The sequence below is a fragment of the Humulus lupulus genome, chromosome 1 (assembly GCF_963169125.1).
Source record: "Humulus lupulus chromosome 1, drHumLupu1.1, whole genome shotgun sequence".
Lineage (NCBI taxonomy): Eukaryota > Viridiplantae > Streptophyta > Magnoliopsida > Rosales > Cannabaceae > Humulus > Humulus lupulus.
The window spans coordinates 254277729-254297730 of record NC_084793.1 but is presented as its reverse complement, the minus strand read 5'-3'; positions in this window follow the sequence as shown (position 1 = coordinate 254297730).

The window sequence follows — 20002 nt, the reverse complement described above, 5'->3', positions numbered from 1 at the left end:
ATTTCAATAACTTTTCCTACTCAGTGCATCGGCAACTACATCTGCCTTCCCCGGGTGGTATAGGATTTCGCAGTCGTAATCCTTTACTAACTCTAACCACCTGCGCTACCTCATGTTGAGCTCTTTCTGAGTAAAGAAGTATTTTAAACTCTTGTGGTACGTATAAATCTCGCACCGTTCTCCGTAAAGATAATGGCGCCAGATTTTCAATGCAAAGACCACTGCTGCCAACTCCATATCGTGAGTTGGATAGCGCTGCTCGTACTCCTTCAACTGTCATAAGGCGTAGGCTATCACCTTATCATTTTGCATCAGCACGCAACCCAATCCTTGCTACGATGCATCGCAGTATACTATGAATTTATTGTTGGGTGTTGTCGGTACACAGAGTACTGGTGCTGAGCAAAGTTTGTCCTTAAGCAACTGGAAGCTTTCTTCACACTTATCATTCCAGTTGAATCTTTGTTGTTTCCAGGTCAGGTTGGTGAGTGGAGTGGCTATCTTTGAAAAGCCCTCTACGAACCTCCTATAATAACCTGCTAACCCTAGAAAGCTTCTTACTTCTGATGCGTTCTTTGGTCTTGTCCAATCCTTTACGGCCTCTACCTTTGATGGGTCTACTACAACTCTGTCTTTTGATATAATGTGCCCAAGGAACGCCACTTTCGAGAGCCAAAATTCGCATTTCTTGAACTTGGCGTAGAGTTGATGCTCCTTCAGTCGTGACAAAATCAACCTCAAATGTTCCTCGTGCTCTACTTCATCCTTAGAGTATACTAAGATATCGTCGATGAACACAACGAAGAATTTATCTAAGTAGTCCTTGAAGACCCTATTCATTAAGTCCATAAACGCGGTTGGTGCGTTAGTAAGACCAAAGGACATAACCAAGAACTCGTAATGTCCATAACGAGTTCTAAAGGCTGTCTTAGGAATATCTTCTCCCTTTACCTTGAGCTGATGATACCCGGACCGTAGATCAATCTTTGAAAATACAGTCGCCCCTCGGAGTTGATCAAACAAGTCGTCGATCCGGGGTAGCGGGTACTTGTTCTTAATCATTACCTTGTTCAGCTCACGATAGTCTATACACATTCGCATATTTCCGTCCCTCTTCTTCATGAATAGCACCGGAGCTCCCCATGGCGAATGGCTCGGCCTAATAAAACCCAAGTCTAGGAGTTCTTGTAGCTGCGTCTTTAACTCCTTGAGTTTCGTAGGTGCCATCTAGTATGGTGCCTTACAGATAGGCTCTGTGCCCGGTACTAATTCTATCGTAAAGTCAATCTCCCGAGTTGGCGGCAATCCTGGCAAGTCATCGGGAAATACCTATGGGAATTCTCGTACAATTTTAGACATCTCCAACCTCAAGTGGTTTATCTTTTTCCACATTTGTGATGATGGCTAAGAACGCTTGACATCCTTTCTCCATCATTCTTTGAGCTTTGAGAGATGATACTAACGGGGTGCGCAATCCTGAAGCTTGTTCCATGAAGCATAGTTTCTGGCCGTCAGGAGTCTCGAACATCACCTTCTTGCATTTGCAGTCGATGGTTGCGCCATGCCGTGCTAGCCAATCCATGCCTAGTATTACGTCGAAGTCCTTGATCACCAGTTCTATCAGGTCTCCTTCTAGTTCTGCGTCCTCAATCTTGATCGGTACACCTCGTACTATCCGTGAGGATAGAACTACTTTGCCCGAAGGCAACTTGATTACAAACCTAGTTCTAAATCTTTCATAAGGTTTATCTAGTTTTTCTATCATTCCTAACGAGATATACGAATGAGTGGCTCCCGAATCAAATAATACAGAGCATATCTTATTGAGGATAGAAACTTGACCTGTGACCACCTTATTGCTAGAATCAGCCTCTCCTTGGGTTAAGGTAAAAACCCTAGCAGGGACCATCTTGTCATCTTTCTTTCCTTCTGGCTTGCGCTGAGGACAATCTCTTTTCCGGTGTCCTTCCTGACCACAGTTAAAACATTCCTTGGTGTTTGCGCGACATTCTCCAAGATGTTTCTTCTGACACTTAGCACATGGCGGGTATTCCACGTAACCCGACCTATTTCCCCCATTATTTGTCAGTCCCTCTTATCGCTCTCAGATTGCTTGTTATCAGGATGCCTTCTCTACCGACCATTACTGTTGTTGCCTGACTGATTGTTGCTATTATGGTTGTTGTTCCGACTGGTCTGAGGTTGACTCTGCTGTCTAGGTTCAGGCTTACTGGCTTCTTCTTTACTTACATTAGCCTGCAACCTCTCTTCTTCTATTGCCGTCTCAAGAACGTCGGCATACGTAGTATTTCATGGGTTTACTAGCTTAACCCCCAGCTCGATCTTAGGTTGAAGTCCTCTAACAAACTTATTCACCCTCAGAAAATCAGTTGGAACCATCTCAGATGCGAACTTAGCTAGGCAGTCGAACTGCCGAGCATATTCTGCCACTGATAAACTACCTTGCTTCAAGTTGGCGAACTCCTCAACTCTTGTAGTGAGTACAGTCGAATTGTAATACTTCTTGTGGAACAGCTCCACAAATCAAGTCCATGTCATGGTGGCAACATCATGCGATTGTTGGACCAAGTCCCACCATATCCTGGCATCCTTCTTGAGCAATGACGAGACGCAGGATATACAGTCTGCATTGCTAAGATTCGTGTGCATCAGAATTGGCTCCACATTCCTTAGCCACTATTCTGCCTCAAAGGGGTCTGTAGTCCCTTCGAAGTTTGGAGCGTGTTGCTTGCGGAACCTTTCATAAACTGGCTCCATGTGCTGCACTGGCCATCCCCCATATGGACCAACTTGCTGGGGTGCTGAGGCCATTTGTTGTGGCTGAGGCTGCGGCTGCGGCTGAGGCGGAGGTTGAGTCTGAGGCTGAGCCTGTTGTCGTTGCTACTGCAAAAGTTCCTCGACTTGTTGTCGTAGTCTGGTGATCTCCGCAGTGTTGTCAACTGGCGGTGCCGGTGCGTTGCGGCTAGCAGTAGCACGCACTCCCCTTCTACGAACTGGAGGGGCTTCATTGTTCACTGGAGCAGCATTGGAGGCGTTTCTGTTGGTGCGTGTAGATCTTTGGAGCAACATCGTAGCAGAGTTCTAACAGTTGAAAGAAACATGTTAGAACTTTACCTAATAGGCTCTAAGGCAAAACTTATTCTGAAACAAACATATCTCGGACTTATTGATTATGACTTTTTATGAAAAATTATATAATTCTTCTTTATTATTTAGAGTGAGTTTCTATACTTAGAAAAACAAGCCATCTTTATTTTCTAAGTTTGTTTCTAATCATCCTATATGACTTAATTCTCAGGCTCGAAACTCATCTTTGTTCCAAAGTTAACCATATTGAAGGAGGGCTGGGATCAAGAAAATCGTTCCCACTACTATGGCCCCCTAACTCTCAATATAGAAACTTGGTTCATTGATTTGTATCCACCCTCACCGAACTTAGTCATTATTTATTATTTATTATGATTGTGAAATAAAATTCAAACTCATACATGATAACAAAATAACATGGTATTAATTTGGAAAAAGTTTTCACTTATTACAACCATAAAACAAACAATGAAATTAACTATTCTAAAAATCAGGATCTTCTACATCTGATCCTTCATCTAGCATATCATCTAGTTCTTCATAATCTTCATTATCATGTCCCTCAAAGTGTCCTCTAGGAAGGTTCATAAAAATCCTATGTTTTTGCTCATTTGTAAACTGAAATTCTGATTTTGCAGTGAACCTAACTAAGAGAAAGTAATATCGCATTGCTACTGGCAGTTCGTCTTCATCATCCATTGTTTCCCATATTTCCTCTAAGACTGATATTACAGGATGAAAATCTCTAAACAGTCTAATTACTAATACATATTGTTCCGTTGCTCTCATCATGATTTGCTTAGACTCTTGAAGGTGACCTATTTCTTTGTTGAACAAAAGCAGTCTTCGAGTGATTCTTTCTAGTGCTCCTACGATGTTTCTTGGTTCTCTTATTCTTTTTAAAGCCTTAATGGCTCGGATATCCTCATTGGTTAATGCTCCGTTCATACATACTGAAAACATAAATACTAAAATCGTTAGCTATATACATAAGCAAAATAACTATAACTTAAATACTTACTTGGCGATCAGATTCGGAGCTCTAAGTGTGTGTATCGAGGTGAACTTCATGCGAAGGAACCGTTTCTCTGATACCAACTGTAATGACCCAACTACTCTATACTTTGGACCATTAACGAAAACTATACATAGACACTAATTTTTAATAAAACTTACAAGTGAAATATTGATTACTTCATTAAAACTTTTAAAACAAATGTTAAACTACATAGAATTTAAAGTAGGATATAGGATCCCATTGTTTAAAAGAAAAACATAACATAATTGTAAATAAAATGGATTACATAATAAAGTGCAGAAAATACATATAAAACCATAATTAAAGAGACTACATCCTCGAATCGAACACTCGGTCCTTTGACTCCATTCCGCCTCAATACACATCCCCAAGCTTCCAAGAACCTTTCCCGCCACCAAAGCTATTTTCCTGCACATATTAAACATAAAGGAATGAGCCTCATGCCCAGCAAGGAAATCTAACACATAAATCATATACATAATATTCATATCAACATATACTAAAACATATCATAACATACGTCACATATACTATAATGGCCATTATTACCTGGGGTCCCGTAAACTAAACAAGTCATCTACCCATTAGATTTGTGGGGCTTGCTAGCTAAGCAAGTCATATGCCCATAAATTTATTGGGTCTTGTTAGTTATACAGGTCATATGCCCAAGTCTACAAACATACATAATATAACATATAACATATACATAACACTTAAATCATAAGATAACACATAACATAACATATAAAATCCTATCCTATTTTCCTTACCAAAAGTACCGGGATATGAGAACAGGTTTGGGACTTTGGAACACTCCTATAAACCATAAATGAAAGGGTGAGTATTCTAAAGAAAAAGGGATGAAAGTTATGAAAGAACTATACCATCAAAATATACTTACCAAGAATCTTATGTTCAAGATCTTAGATTTCCTATCCAAGAATAAAGAATAAAGTTAGGATGCTGAGTAGAAAACTATAAGAACTTAAAGAAAACGATACCAAAATGAACTAGAGTTTGGAATACCTTGAATGCTTCTATGACCAATCTAAACCTTGAACCGAAATGAGCTATAAACCTTACCTCCCAAGTGTTTAGTAAGCTTATAATCCCCAACCCAAGTGTTTACACTCTCAAAAATAACCTAGCAGCTTGCAGCCTCTGAACTTAACTTGATGAATGAATAAATGGCTGGGTACTAGGTCCAATTTATAGAGTTCAAGAATGAAAAGATCTTCATTTAACTTGAATAAAAATAATGGCTTTTTAAGTGAAAAATATTTGAATTATCGTTCAGCAGAGGCTGAAGACTCGGTCAGAAAGATGCTGGACTTATCAAGAGGTTAAAGATTAAAATGAGAACATTTTCAAAAATATTCAAAAGTATGCTAAGGGAGCCGATATATCGCCCCTTGTAGGCGATATATTGCCTGGGCCTGCATGCCCGAGGCTCGTCGAGGTGCTCGTGCGAAGTTACGTGTTGTTCGTATCCCCGTACTGCGATATATCGCCCCCTATAGCTGCGATAAATCGGCATATGCTGAATATTTAAACACGAAATTGCACATTTTAAGCTTAATTTGAATTAAGTAAATAGCCTTAACTAAGTCCTCTAACATTTTCAAAGCTGCTGACAGACCCTAGGATATTCAAATATTACTCTTAATAAACTTATTCCTCAAAAATACTTAATTATCATTAAACATACACATGACAAGTGTTACTTTCTTATTGGTTCTATCTAAACCTTATAATATAATAAATATTACCATCAATATCAGTCATATTAATCAAACCTTAGGTTAAAATTAATATTCTTAAACTATAGGTTATACTTAGAAAATCTACAAGTGTTACTATGAGTGTCCAAATAAATTCTGGTCTGAACTGAAGTCCACAGTCATAAAAATACTACTACTATTACTATTATACTACTATCTAACTAGCTAAGTAAAGTTCTTGGACTCTACATGTCACAAGTCACTTATCTGATTCAAGTTCGTGACTCCATAGTCACTTATCTGATTCAAGTTCTTGACTCCATAGTAACTTATCTGATTCAAGTTCGGGACTCCGTAGTCACTTATCTGGTTCAAGTTCATGACTCCATAGTCACTTATCTGATTCAAGTTTGTGACTCCATAGTCACTTATCTGGTTCAAGTTTGTGACTCCACAGTCACTTATCTGAATTAAGTTTGTGACTCACTCATGAGTCACTTATCTGATTAGGGCTACAAGCCCCAGCATGATTACCAGAATGTTAAAGTGATATTCACTTAGGATTGAATTGATAGTCATCAATAGAGGAGGGTTGGATTCATAATCACTTATTTCGATTTTCTTGCATGCATGAGTAGGATTATTACTGCTAGGCATGCCTATTATTATTTAGTAACATGTTATTACTGTTCATAAGTATATTGAGTTTTCTTGCTGAGCTTTGACGCACGGGTGCTATGTGGTGCAAGTAAAGGCAAAATAAAGCTGGACCATCCTTGAGTTAAAGAGCTTAGGTGACAATGTGTACATATGCATTTGCTCGACCACCACGGCCGAGGGTTTAAAGAGGAACTAGGGTTAAACCCTATTTTTCCACTTAAGTTGGTTGGTTGTAAATATTTTATTGTAATTAACCTTCAAATTATATTTTGGGATCCCAATGTATACAGTAAACGTTTTAGTGAAACGTTGTATCTTAACCAAAAATTTTAACCCTAAATGTTAATCATACTTATTTACACAATTATGGCCAAATGACTCAATTAACGAGTTTAGAACTGTTTAAAATGCACATCGTAACGGTGCTTGGGTAGCAGGGCGTTACAACTTGTTATCAGAATGAGCCAAGGTTAAGGGTTCCTGAAGATAAGCTAGGCATGTACACTCATCACTAAAGATAGCTTCACTCAGGGTATGGTAACTATTTATGTGGTTATGTGCCTAACTGCTTAAATAGAATGTAAATGCTTTACCTGCATATTGTACTAGGGTGCATGAGATTCTGATAGATCCTGGCTCTTGTCTATTAATATGATTATATGCTACGTGAATATATATATATATGTGATAATTGCATGCTGGAGTTGGAAGCATGGTGTGTATGCTGGAAGAGCAAGGGTTATGAATTGATGAACAAATGCTATGGGCATGTGTTTTAGCACTGCAGTGGTTTATGATTGTAGTGTGGTATGATTGTTCCTATGGGGAAGGCTTTTGAATATGCTCATCATATTTAATGGGTCAAGTTATTGACTGCAGATTCAATCAGTGGGTATGTATCCAATGCAGATAATTAGACCTGGTGGTGGTTATACCGAAGTTGGGAATTACAGCCAGGGTTTGAATTCTTCATCTGCCCCTCACAATTTCCAGCAGGTGTTTACGGATGTACAATCAATATTGCAGAGGCAGGAGGAGGAGATTAGATGTTTGAAACAGCTGTAGAATCTGTCAGGGAACACCTCTTCCTTTGCTATCCCAGGAGTGACACCAGTATTGGCTCAGCCTAGGGTTGAGAATAGATGGAAATTTCTTTGTGGAAGATTTCAGGAATATTACCCTCCAGTCTTTGAGGGAGGCCTAGATCCATTCAGAGCTAAGCAATGGATGAGCATGATTAGCTCCATCCTCGATAGTATGGGGGTGGTAGGTCACGATAGGGTGATCTGTGCTACATATGTATTCTAGGATGATGCCCAGACATGGTGGGAAGTAGTATCCCAGACACGGGATACAGTTGTGATGGACTGGAAAGAATTTAGGCAGCTATTTAATGAAAGATATTACTGTGATGCAACCGAGACTGCTAAGATGAATGATTTTCTGATCTTGATTTAGGGAAATGCAATAGTAACCGAGTATGTTAACAGATTCGATGGGTTGGCCAAGTTTGCTTTTGATATGGTACCCATGGATGTAGCTCGGAAGGAAAGGTTTATCCAGGGATCGAATCTCAGAATAGCTCAGGGCGTTGGAGTCACCCCAGTGTACGAAATATCTTCTTATGCTCAGGTGGTATGGAAGGCTCTTGCTGTTGAGAGCATAGGAAATGAGATTATAAAGGAGAGTGTTGGAGAGCACAAAGCTCAAGCAGTGATACCTCCAATTATTGGAGCGAGCAAGAACAAGGATCGGAAACCCTGCCCAAAATGCACTCGGTGTAAGAGGCGTCATCTAGCCAAGGTATGTTTCTTTTGTGGGATAGTTGGGCATCGTAAGAGGAATTCCCCAAGGTGAAGGAAGAATGAGCAAAACAGGGTGGACAACTCGACTCCAGCTCGGGTGTTCGTTCTGATGCAGACTGAGGCTGGTTCCTCAGAGGTGACAGGTCAACTTCCTAGTTCTGATTTTTGTATTGTGCTGACTGGTTTTGGTGCCATGTTGTTCTTTGCTTGTTGCATCTAGAGAGACATAAATTTGATAGGCAGATTGCATGGTTATCTTGTGATGGAAGTTTAATACTTTATTGGTAATTTTAAGAGATGAGTTAGATTATTGTGGAAAGGACTAACCAGTTGGTTTCATAGGGTTGGTTATGACTGACTTCAGTATGATCTTGGATATAGATTGGTTAGCCAAGTATGGGGGCAATGATAGATTGCAAGGAAAGGATAGTAACTCTTGGGTTTGAGATTGAGAAACCCTTGTAGTAGTTGGCACCGTGTTTTTGACATCTGTACTTAGAGCTAGAGATTTATTGCAGGAGGATGCATAGAACTCTTAACTAGCGTGGTGGATACCACTTAGGTCATTCCAATGGGACCAGGACAGACTAGACTAGTCTGTGAGTTTCTGGATGTGCTTCCAGGAGATTTGTTAGGATTACTTTCACATAAAGAGATAAAATGGTGATTAGGTTGTGCCAGAGAAGGAATCAGGTCTAGGTTACTGAATTGAATGGCTTCAATAGATTTGTAAGAACTAATAGCTCAGTTATTGAGTAAGATGGTATTCTCCAAGATGGATCTTTGATCTGGTTATTACTAGCTAGAGATCAGGGAGAATGATATGCAAAAGACTGTTTTTATATCAAATATGGGCACTGAGAGTACTAAGTTATGTTTTGAGCATTTGGTTAACACTAAGTCATGTTTTGATGAATTAGATGAACATAATATTCAAAGATTATCTTAATTGGATTTGTGATTGTCTTGATCGACGGTATTATGGTATACTGTCAGTTGGATATTTTCCAAGGTCAATGAACGCCTTAGGGGAAGAAGTTTCCTTGGACGGGCAGGATATTATATAGTGCCTTGGGAAAGAGTTCTGAGTCTTTTTACAGATCAGAATCAATTTTTAGGTTGTTATGACACCTCAGCGATAGGGAAAAGTGATTGCCTAAGCATCATGTTAGTTGAAGTGTATGACCAGAACTAGAGCTAAGGTACTGGTGGGCCAGGTGGCCAACATTATGTTTGAGTTACTCCTTCAGAGAGGATCAAAGGAAAATAGTTAAGTAAACCCATGGATGGGAAGAATTGAGGGCAATGTCTTAGCTGGATTAGTTAAGGATTATGCAGTGTTAGGTATGAGTTTATTGTGGTACAAGGATCGGACTTGAGATCCGATTGACACTGGGATTAAACGAGGGATTCTAGATGAATCTCATACTACTCTCTTATTCTCTTCAGCCAAGCATCATGAAAAATGTATTAGGATATGAAAGCCTTATAGTGGTGCCATGGGATGGAGAGGGACATAATGGAATACATGACAAAGTCATTAACCTGTTAGCAGGTCAAGACAGAGTACTAGGAACCAGTAAGGCCATTGCAGCCTTTGGGTATTCCATAGTAAATGTAAGAAAACATTGCGATAGGTTTCGCGATGGGGCTGCCCAAGATAGTGGGCCAGTATGAGTTGGTTTGGGTCATTATGGGCGAGTATTTAAAGTAAGCCCACTTCTATCGGTAAGGACGATTAATACAGTTTATTAGTATATGGACCTCCATGTGAGAAAGGTAGTACGCGTTCATGGAATTCAAAATCTATCTTATTAGATGAGGACCCTGGTATTACTTCCAAGTCTTAGGGAAGGTTGCAAAAGGCAATGGGTACATAGTTGGAGTTTAGTACGGGTTATTATCCTCAGACTGATGGTAAATCAGAGAGAGTTATCAAGTTATTGGAGGGGCACCTTATGAGACGCTATATGGTAGAGAATTTTTATCACCCATTCATTGGAATGAGATGGGTGAGATGTTATATTTGGATCCTGAGGTAGTTCAGAGGATCATTGAGGATATTGTAAAAAAAGGGTTAAAGCTTGGATGCTTACGTCTCAGAGTAAATGAAAAAGTTATGTTGATTTGAGATGCAGGACATGTAGTTCGAAGTGGAAGACTGTATCTTCCTTAAAGTATCACCATGGAAAGGGGTAAGGAGACAAGGGCAAGTTGAGTCCTAGATTAGTAAGACCGTTTGAATCCTGGATATTACCAATCAGTTTGCCTTTGGATTGGCCTTATCTTTGGCACTATCAGCAGTATACAATGTATTTTGTATTTTCATATTGAGGAAACATGTGTTAGATGAGACTCATGTGTTGAGTTATGAGAATCTGGAGATTGAGGCTAAGTTATCCTATGAGAAATAGCCAGTTCAGATTTTAACAGAAAGAGCAAGGTTCTAATGAAGCAAAGCTATACCTTTAGTTAAGGTATGATATAGAAACAGTGAGGTCGAGGGAGCGATCTAGGAACTAGAATAAGATATGCAGAATTTATATTCCGGGCGGTTAATATAAATTTCGAGGACGAAATATATGTAAGGAGGGGATAGTTGTAATGACCCAAATTTCCTCATAAGGCTTAGGACCTTGATTAGGAGGTCGGGAGGGCCATCATTGATTTCTTATGCCATTAATTAATTATATGCATTATTATGTGAGTTATATTTTTATAAGATGATAAATGCATGCATATGGGTCCACTTTTCATTATAAGGGCATTTTTGTAATTTGGCTCGTTGAGGGCATATTTGTATATTTTCATGCATGTTGGTGGATTATGAATGAGGCCACATTATAATGTGGATTTTTTTCGAGCTATTCAGCATGAGATGATCTTTGAATGCAAGTTAGCAGTTTGGTCATAACGGGGATTTCTGGGCTCGGGGTGAGTCTTGGGGTAATTTGATGATTAGTACATTACCGGGAATTATAGGGTAATGTGACATGATTTATTAGTATTTGAGAATATTGGGAATAACGAGTATTGGAGGACGTTAATTATAATTAACGAGATAGACGGGAAAGGACGATTTTTCCATTGCTAGCTTTAAAGGAAATTATTTAACCTACGAGAATTTTGGTATTTTGATCAAAGAATAAATTTAAAATAGGAAGTTTTTGGATTTGTGGAACCAAAAATAGAGCTTCTACCCTCTTCCTCCCGATCATCCTTTCTTCTTCTTCTTCCTTTGAAATTTTGAAGCTCCAATTGAGGATTAACGCTAGGGAATCAAGCCTTGAGGGTCTAGCATGGTGTTCTACCATTGAAGAGGGTTTAATCTTGAGCTTGAGGTAAGAATTCAGCCAAGGAAACTCTGATTTATGCCCTGTTTTTTCAATTAGTTTTCAGCTAGAATTTTGGATTTGATAGTTGTGAATTCAATGAAGTTTTTTGAAAAGTTTTATTGGGTTTTGATGCCTAAGGCTTGTAGGTTTGGTTTATGGGTTCATTTTTGGGTTTAGTTGAGGTTTGGAAGTAGCTTTTGAAGTTTGGAAATTGGAGAACTCGAAGGGGAAAAACCAGGGCTGGAATACCCTGGTTCTGGTGCTACAGCGCCCAGCGATGGGCGCTACAACGCTGCCCATGGCATGGCAGCTCTAGTTGTAGTGCCATAGCGCCTGGGGGGCAGCGCTACTTTGTTTTCTAGGGAATTCTTTTGGATACTTTTTAGGGTTTTTGGCTTAGGGTTTCAATTCTTAAGGCTTTGGATCAAATTTATTAACCGTGTTAGTAAGATTCGAGATCCCGGGAGAGAGGTTTAGATCATGATCCTTTTATTGTTGATTTTATTGATGAAATTCCATATTTGGTTATGACTAGGTGACCTCTAAGGGACCAAAGGATCTATCATTCTCAAGGGTTGTTCTTTTATTATTTCATGCTCGAACCAGAGGTAAGAAAACTGCACCCAGTATGTGACATGCATGGTTTTTTATGAGGCATGTTGAGTGCTCTATATATGGACAATGATTGCATTGTAAATGCATAGCAGCTCATGTGATTATGGCATGGCATGAATGTGAAACATGGAATTCCCTAGAGCTTGAGTCTCTATAATTATGCATGATTATAATTATGCTTGTGATTATTGATTAAGCTTGCTGAATGCCTTATATTTTGATATCTGACAGATGATAGATGCCTGAGTGCATTGCTTACTTGTGAGTGGAGCTGACTCCATAGTCAGAATCGACAATGGTATCAGTATTGACTGTGAAGCTGTGACTTATTAGTCAAATTCGACAGTAGTACTGAGCACTGGTCGTATGGAATTGACTTATGAGTCAAGAACGATATTAGCGTGTTTAACGCAAGCCGAAAAGATTAGATCTAATCGACATAAGCATTATCAGCATAAGCATGAAATGCTTGCCTGATCTTAAGTTCGATGAAATCAAAAGCGCTTGTCTAGTCTAAAGGGTAGTTACTTAGGGCCAAAGCCAAAAGGCTCAGGTGACTGTAACGTCACATGGCTTAAGTTCGTGACTCCATAGTCACTTAGCAGATTAAAGTTCGTGACTCTAGTTCAAGTTCGTGACTCCATAGTCACTTATCTGATTCAATTTCGTGACTCCATAGTCACTTATCTGGTTCACGTTCGTGACTCCATAGTCACTTATCAGATTTCAGTTTGTGACTCACTCATGAGTCACTTATGTGATTAGGGCTACAAGCCCCAGCTTGATTACCGAAATCTTAAAGTGATATTCACTTAGGATTGACTTGATAGTCATCCATATAGGAGGGCAGGATTCATAATCACTTATTTGGACTTGCTTGCATGCATAAGTAGGATAGTTACTGATAGGCATGCCTATTATGATTTAGTGACATGTTATTACTGTTCATGAGCATATTGAGTTTTCTTGCTGAGCTTCGGCTCACGGGTGTTATGTGATGCAGGTAAAGGCCAAAGAAAGTTGGACCATCCTTTACTTGAAGAGCTTAGGTGACGATGTGTACATATGCGGCTGCTCAACCACCATGACTGAGGGTTTGAAGAGGAACTCGGGTTAAACCCTATTTTGCGGCTTAGGTCGGCTGGTTGTAAATATTTTATTGCAATTAACCTTTAAATTATATTTTGGGATCCCAATGTATATAGTAAACGCTTTAGTGAAATGTTGTATCTTAACCAAAAATTTTAACCCTAAACCGTTTATCATACTTAGTTACATGATTATGGCCAAATGACTCGATTAACGAGTTTAGCTGTAACGCCCTGGATAGCCAAGGCCGTTACACTGTGTGTTTATAAAGTGCCAGACTTGCTAATCAAGTCATTTAATTAAAATCATGTTACTGAAACTATAAAGGATCTAGGGTTAAAAATGGTTTGGTCTCAAAAGCCACATCTTCATTAAGAAACATTATCCTTTACACGGGATCCCAAAAAGATACAAGCTTAAAGTTCATTTACAAAAGTTATAAGGTTCAGATATGATAACAAGCCATGTTAAGGCAAAACAGTCAGTTAGGTAATCCCTGTCCTGATCCACTCCTCGATCATGGCGATCGAACAGCTGGCTATGTACATTCGACCTCGGAGCTCTCCACCTCAGGCTTGGTTCAGCTTGCCTTTGCCTTTACCTGCACCACATAGCACCCGTGAGCCAAGGCCCAGCAAGAAAACACAACAATAGAGCATAAGCAATCAACAGACAAATCCATAACTCACATTGCATCATAAGTTCTCAAACACATAATCATTCAGCATGACCAAGTATTCAACATACTAAGCATATCAGTTCAATTCACATATCACTGCACAAATGATAACTAGGGCTAGCGCTCTCAGGCTGCTCCCTCCGTTATCCCACTGACTCCGACCCGCTTAGGCCGAGCTCAGTGAATGTTCTTGGCTACCAGTGGCCAAGTCACACCCTGAGCGGAAATATTGTGTACGGCACTCTTAGGCCGCTTTACATGTCCCATGGAGTAATAACATCATTGACACGATACAATTCTCGGGAGCACTTAGTCCCATCACAAACATATAATCGGGTGTAGTTTTCTTACCTTTCAGTTCACTAGCTTTGATCCCTCGACTCCTTGAGCACGATCCCCCCTCGAGCCCTAGCGCTCACCTAACCACAATCATGGGCCAAAGTCATTATCAATCCTCAAGTTCAAAACCTAGCCTCGGGGCTAAACCCGAGCCCCCGGGAAGTCCTAGTTCCACCAAACAAGGTGGTGGAATCAAACCCCAAACACTAGGTCAAAAGCCTTTGCAAATAACCCTAAAATCCCCTTCAGAAGGCAGGGTAGCGCTACAGCGCTCATGGGTGGGCGCTACAGCGCTACAAACAGAAACCAAAATCCCTTCAGCATCATGGCCTAGCGCTACAACGCCCAAAGGCCAGTGTTGTAGCGCTAGTCACAGACAGATACCACCCTCAGTTCTTCTTCTTGCGATTTCCTCGAACCAACCTCAACCAAAACTCTTCCAACTCTTTCCCAATCCCAAAAACAATCTTATGACCATACTCCACTCATCCCAAGCACCCCAAATACCTAGAACTCAAGCACATGCATCCACAAACTCAGAATTCACCATAGGCACTCCTAAACACTTAAACTCAGCAGAAACCAACTGAACAGCAAAGTTAGAGTTTAGACTTTATACCTTTGATAGGATTTAGACCACAAGCTATCTCTAGACCTCCTTGGCTTGATTTTCCTTAACCTTTGCCCTAAATTTTCCCAAAGTTCCCCATCAAACTCAACTTACACAACACAGTTCAGAAACCAAACCAGCAACTGAAGAAGTTACAGAACCTTACCTCAAGTGATGGCCTAACCTTGCTAAACCCTTGTCAAATCCTCAATCTTAGCTCAGTAACTTTGCGGCTTAATTGAACTAGCTCTCCTCTGAATTTTGCTTCAAGAAGAATGGAGAAAAGTGGTAAGAGAACCACAAACCGACTCAAAGGGAAACCACTCTGTTTTTCCTTCCTTTTCTCTTTTCAGACTTCTGTAATATTCTACAAATCCCACTAACACAAGCCTCAGTAATACCCATCTTTAAAAGCCAAATGACCTTAATGCCCTCCCTATTAATTCTAAACCCTTTATTCCACTGACATTTTAGTCATTTCACCCAATTCCCGCTAACTTCTCGAGTGTCTCTAATATTTCCCGCTTAATTCCCGATACCTAGTTAACCACCAATAATATTCCTCAATGTCAAAATAGACTCCAGTACATTCGCTAAATTCCCATTTATACCCCTAAGCTCACCCCGAGCCGGGTATAAATCCCCACCATGACTTTTTCACTACTTTGCTCACTAGGATCGTCTCGAGTCACAGATCTCAGATATATCCACATAATAATGTGGTGTCGACAATTATCACATATATCAATACAGTTATGCCGATAATGGCCAAAATTACAATTATGCCCTTCTAACCTAATCAGGGCCTACATGCATACTAATACGCATAGTCATGCATCTCAAATACTCAAATAGTCATATAACATGCTTTAACCCATAATCATGCATCTTAATAATGAAAATCACACATAATTCCCATTATGCCCTCCAGGCACACTAATCAAGGCCCTTAAGCCTTATTAGCAAATTTGGGTCGTTACATTAGCACTGTTTAATATGAACACCGTAATGGTCCCTGGGTAGTAGGGCGTTACAGTAACTTATCACTTTTATTTTAAATAAAATAAAGATAAATTAAATTAGTCAATTATCTTTATAAACGTGAAAGAATTGATACTGTCAGAATTAGTTTTAAGAGGTTGTTTTGACTATGAGACTCTCTCCCAAGAAAGAAACGATAAAATTTCGTAAACCTGAAATTCTCGAAATTTATATATCCTCTCTCTTCTCAATGTGTTGAATACATCTAAAGAGTTTAAATCAAAATTTGAATCCTTTGTGCCCACACACATCATTGTGTGTTTGAGGATTGACTTGAAAGGCTAAGGTGTGAGTTTTTAAAGAGGATGTGGAGATCATTGATTTTACGAAAAGATTCAAGGACACTTGATAGGCTACGAGAGGTAATCTCTATATATTTTATGTGTTATTTAATGTAACACTCTCCTAATCCAAGACTGTTACACTGTGTATTTAAATTAGTGCTCAACTCGTTAAATAAGTCATTTGGACTTAATTCATGTAATTAAAACGAACACAAGGTTTAGGTACTAAATTTTTTGGTTAAACAGTAACCACTTCATTAAAAGAGATTAAGTTTGATATATGATATCCCAAAATAGTTTATAAACCAAAACAGATACAACATATATAGAAGAGCCGGCCTAGGCAGCAAAATCAGGGTTCAACCCTAGTTCCCACAAGTAACCTCGACTGTGGTGGTCGAGCAGGCCGCATATGTACATCCCATCCCTGAAGCTCTTCAACTCATGGTTGGTCTTGCTTTTCCTTTCCTTTACTTGCCCCACGTAGCACCCGTGAGCAAAGGCTCAGTAAGAAAACATAACCATGCTTATAAGCACTTAATCAACAGATTTCGTTATCATAAATAGCATGCTTAGCAGTTATAACCATACTCAAGCATGCATCCAATCTAGATAAGCGGCCATAGAGCCACAATGGGGCCCCCTTGCCCTATTATTCCCCTTTTAACCAGCCTTAAAGCTAGCCAAGGATACCTCTTGCTTCATATTCTAGGCGGCCATAGGGTCCTACACGCATATATCATGCTTCTGGGTTGGCTAAGAACCATCAACTTGCGTTCAGCACGCTATTTCCGCCCTCGACTTATAAGCCAAGCTTTTCAATAAGATATAACAGATATCCATACATTACTTAACATTGATATGCACAACGCACTCAAACATGTTTAATAAAACATTCTAAGCATGATTATAACCATGTTCGATAACATGGGCTCAAGCCTTGACTAGAGTCCAAGTGTAGTTTTCTTACCTCAAGTCCTGAGCGGATAGCGTATGGCGACCCCAAGTTCGATTATTTCCTCCCGAGCCTAACAATATACCCTAGTCACAACCATAACAAGGAATAACTATCAAGAAACGAACCAATAAAAGCTTCCAGACCAAGTCCTAGCCTTCGGGACCTTGAATTTTACTAAATCGGGTAGTAGAACCATTCCTGAGCCTTTAGGTTTGGTTCCATCAACCCAAAACATGATTTTCCAACTTTTCCCCATTTGACCCATGGTGCACCCATAAAAGAGTCACGACACTCAACTAGGCAGAGACCCACACCCAAAATCCCCTGCAAACGCGTCACGACGATACCTGCTGAGCGCCGTGGCGCTAAGGCGGTTCGAGAAATTCCTTCCTCGACCAAGTTCATACGAGCTGTGATGCTCCAAGAACAGCGCTGCGGCGGGATCATGCAACCCAGAATTCCTTGCGATTTCGAACCTCACAAATCCTCCCAAGAACTTCCTAGAACATGGTTTTAACAAAAATCGACCATAAGAATGGTCTCAACAGTACAGAAACACAACAATTAACTATTAAAAATCACAAAAACTCCACTGAAACTCAAAATTCAAGAAAACTTCAAAACTTTTAAAAACTAACCAAAGTTCAAGAAAACTTAGATTACCTCTGGCAAGAACGATTCCCAGTTGTTCTCTAAGCTTAGCATCCTCTAATTTCCCCCAAGGCAGCTTAATTCCCGCCAAGCTTGCCTCTAAACTTTAATTTCACCATTCTCGAAGACACTATTTTTTCCAAAACATAACACATACTCCAAAGAGTCCCGGTAATTCATCGAGTTACGGATACCCCTTGGTTCACCCCGAGCTGGGTATTAATCCCTTTTGTGACTAAATTGATATCTTGCTCAGAAGGATTGGCTCTTGCCAAATATTTCATATATATCCACATAATAATGTGGTCTCAATCACATAATACAATATAAACACAATTATACCCTCAATCGGTCAAAATTACAAATATGCCCATTTAAATAAAAGCTAGTCTTTTATGCATATTTAATACACTTAAACATGCATAATCAATCATATCATAATATAAGTCATGCAATTCAAACAATCACATAGATATTCAATTAAATCATATAATATTTCAATAATGCCCTCATGCCCCCCTAATCAAGGCGCTAAGACTTATTAAGAACTTTGAGACGTTACATTTAATATATTTATATATATGATCGTGACTGGTATTAATAAATTTGTGCTAAATATCATTTATTTAATTAATTTTAAATTTTTTGAATTTAAAATGACAATTATCTTATTTTATTTTTGTTAGAAAAATAAAGTATCTTTTAGTTGGTTAAAATCTTATCTTAAGTTTAAATAATTATTTGAATTTGATTCTTTTAATTATTTAAATTCAACTAAATCAAAAAGATGAAAAAAATTGTTATTGAATTAAAAGTTAGATTTAATTAAATAAATTAATCAGAAAAATAGTTTCTAATTAATTATTTGGGCCTAATAAATTCTTAAGAATTATAAAGATGGACTAATATGAGAAGAGAAACATTTTTGAAGTCTTGCAAACAACTAAAGGCCATTATATAATTTTAATTTATACTTTTTCAAAGGGTTGTAAATTTAGAAATACCCAATAGCACTTGACTCATTATTTATTGTATTTATTTAAATAAATATTAATTAATGTTTGATTGATAACATGATCATGCATTAGTAAATTGCATTCCATTCATGAAGCCCCACACAGTTTTGATTAATCATGCATATTTTAGAAATATGATTATCTAGGATTGTCGTGAGTGTTTATATGAGTTGTTTTTGAGAAATCAATTGCATGTAAACTGCTAAGTCTTAAATTAGTTAAAACTTGGTAAATCACACCATAATAAAGGCACTACTTTTTATAAGTCTTTAAGATAACCAACTTTATTTAAAAAGTGTTTTAGTAGTGTGAGATGAATGTAATGGGAAATTATCTAGATCACATTAGTAATGACCCACTAATCTAGACTAATTGGACCATTATCAAAACTATACATAAAACTTACATTTTTACAAAAATACCATAATTTATTGAGTAACTTGAAAAATAAGAGTTATTTACAAAGAAACAGAATACTAAGAAGGATTATGGGATCCCATTGTTTTTAAAACAAAACATGGTTTAAAATAAAAGACATTGCATCATAATGCGGAAAATACACATAAAAACCATAAAAACATAAAAGGAGACTATATCCTCGAATCGAATAACGCTCGGCCCCTTGACTCCATTCATCATCGATACACATTCTCCAAGCGTCACGAATCTTTCCGCCTCTAAACTTATTTTCCTGCACATTAACAGAAAGGAGTGAGCCTAATGCCCAGTAAGGAAAATCTAACACAAAGTCACATACATAATTTCATAAGAAAACATAAGGACTTAACATAATACATATAACATACACTTATTATAATGGCCATTATTACTTGGGGTCCCATAGACTAAACAAGCATATGCCCATGGGATTAGTGGGGTCCTACTAGCTAAGTAGGTCATATGCCCATAACCCATTTGGGGTCTTGTTAGTCATATGGGTCATATGCCCAAGCCTACAAACATACACATATATCATAACACTTTTAATAACATAAAACATATAGATAACATAATCACATAACATGTTGATTCTAGCCTATTTCCTTACCAAA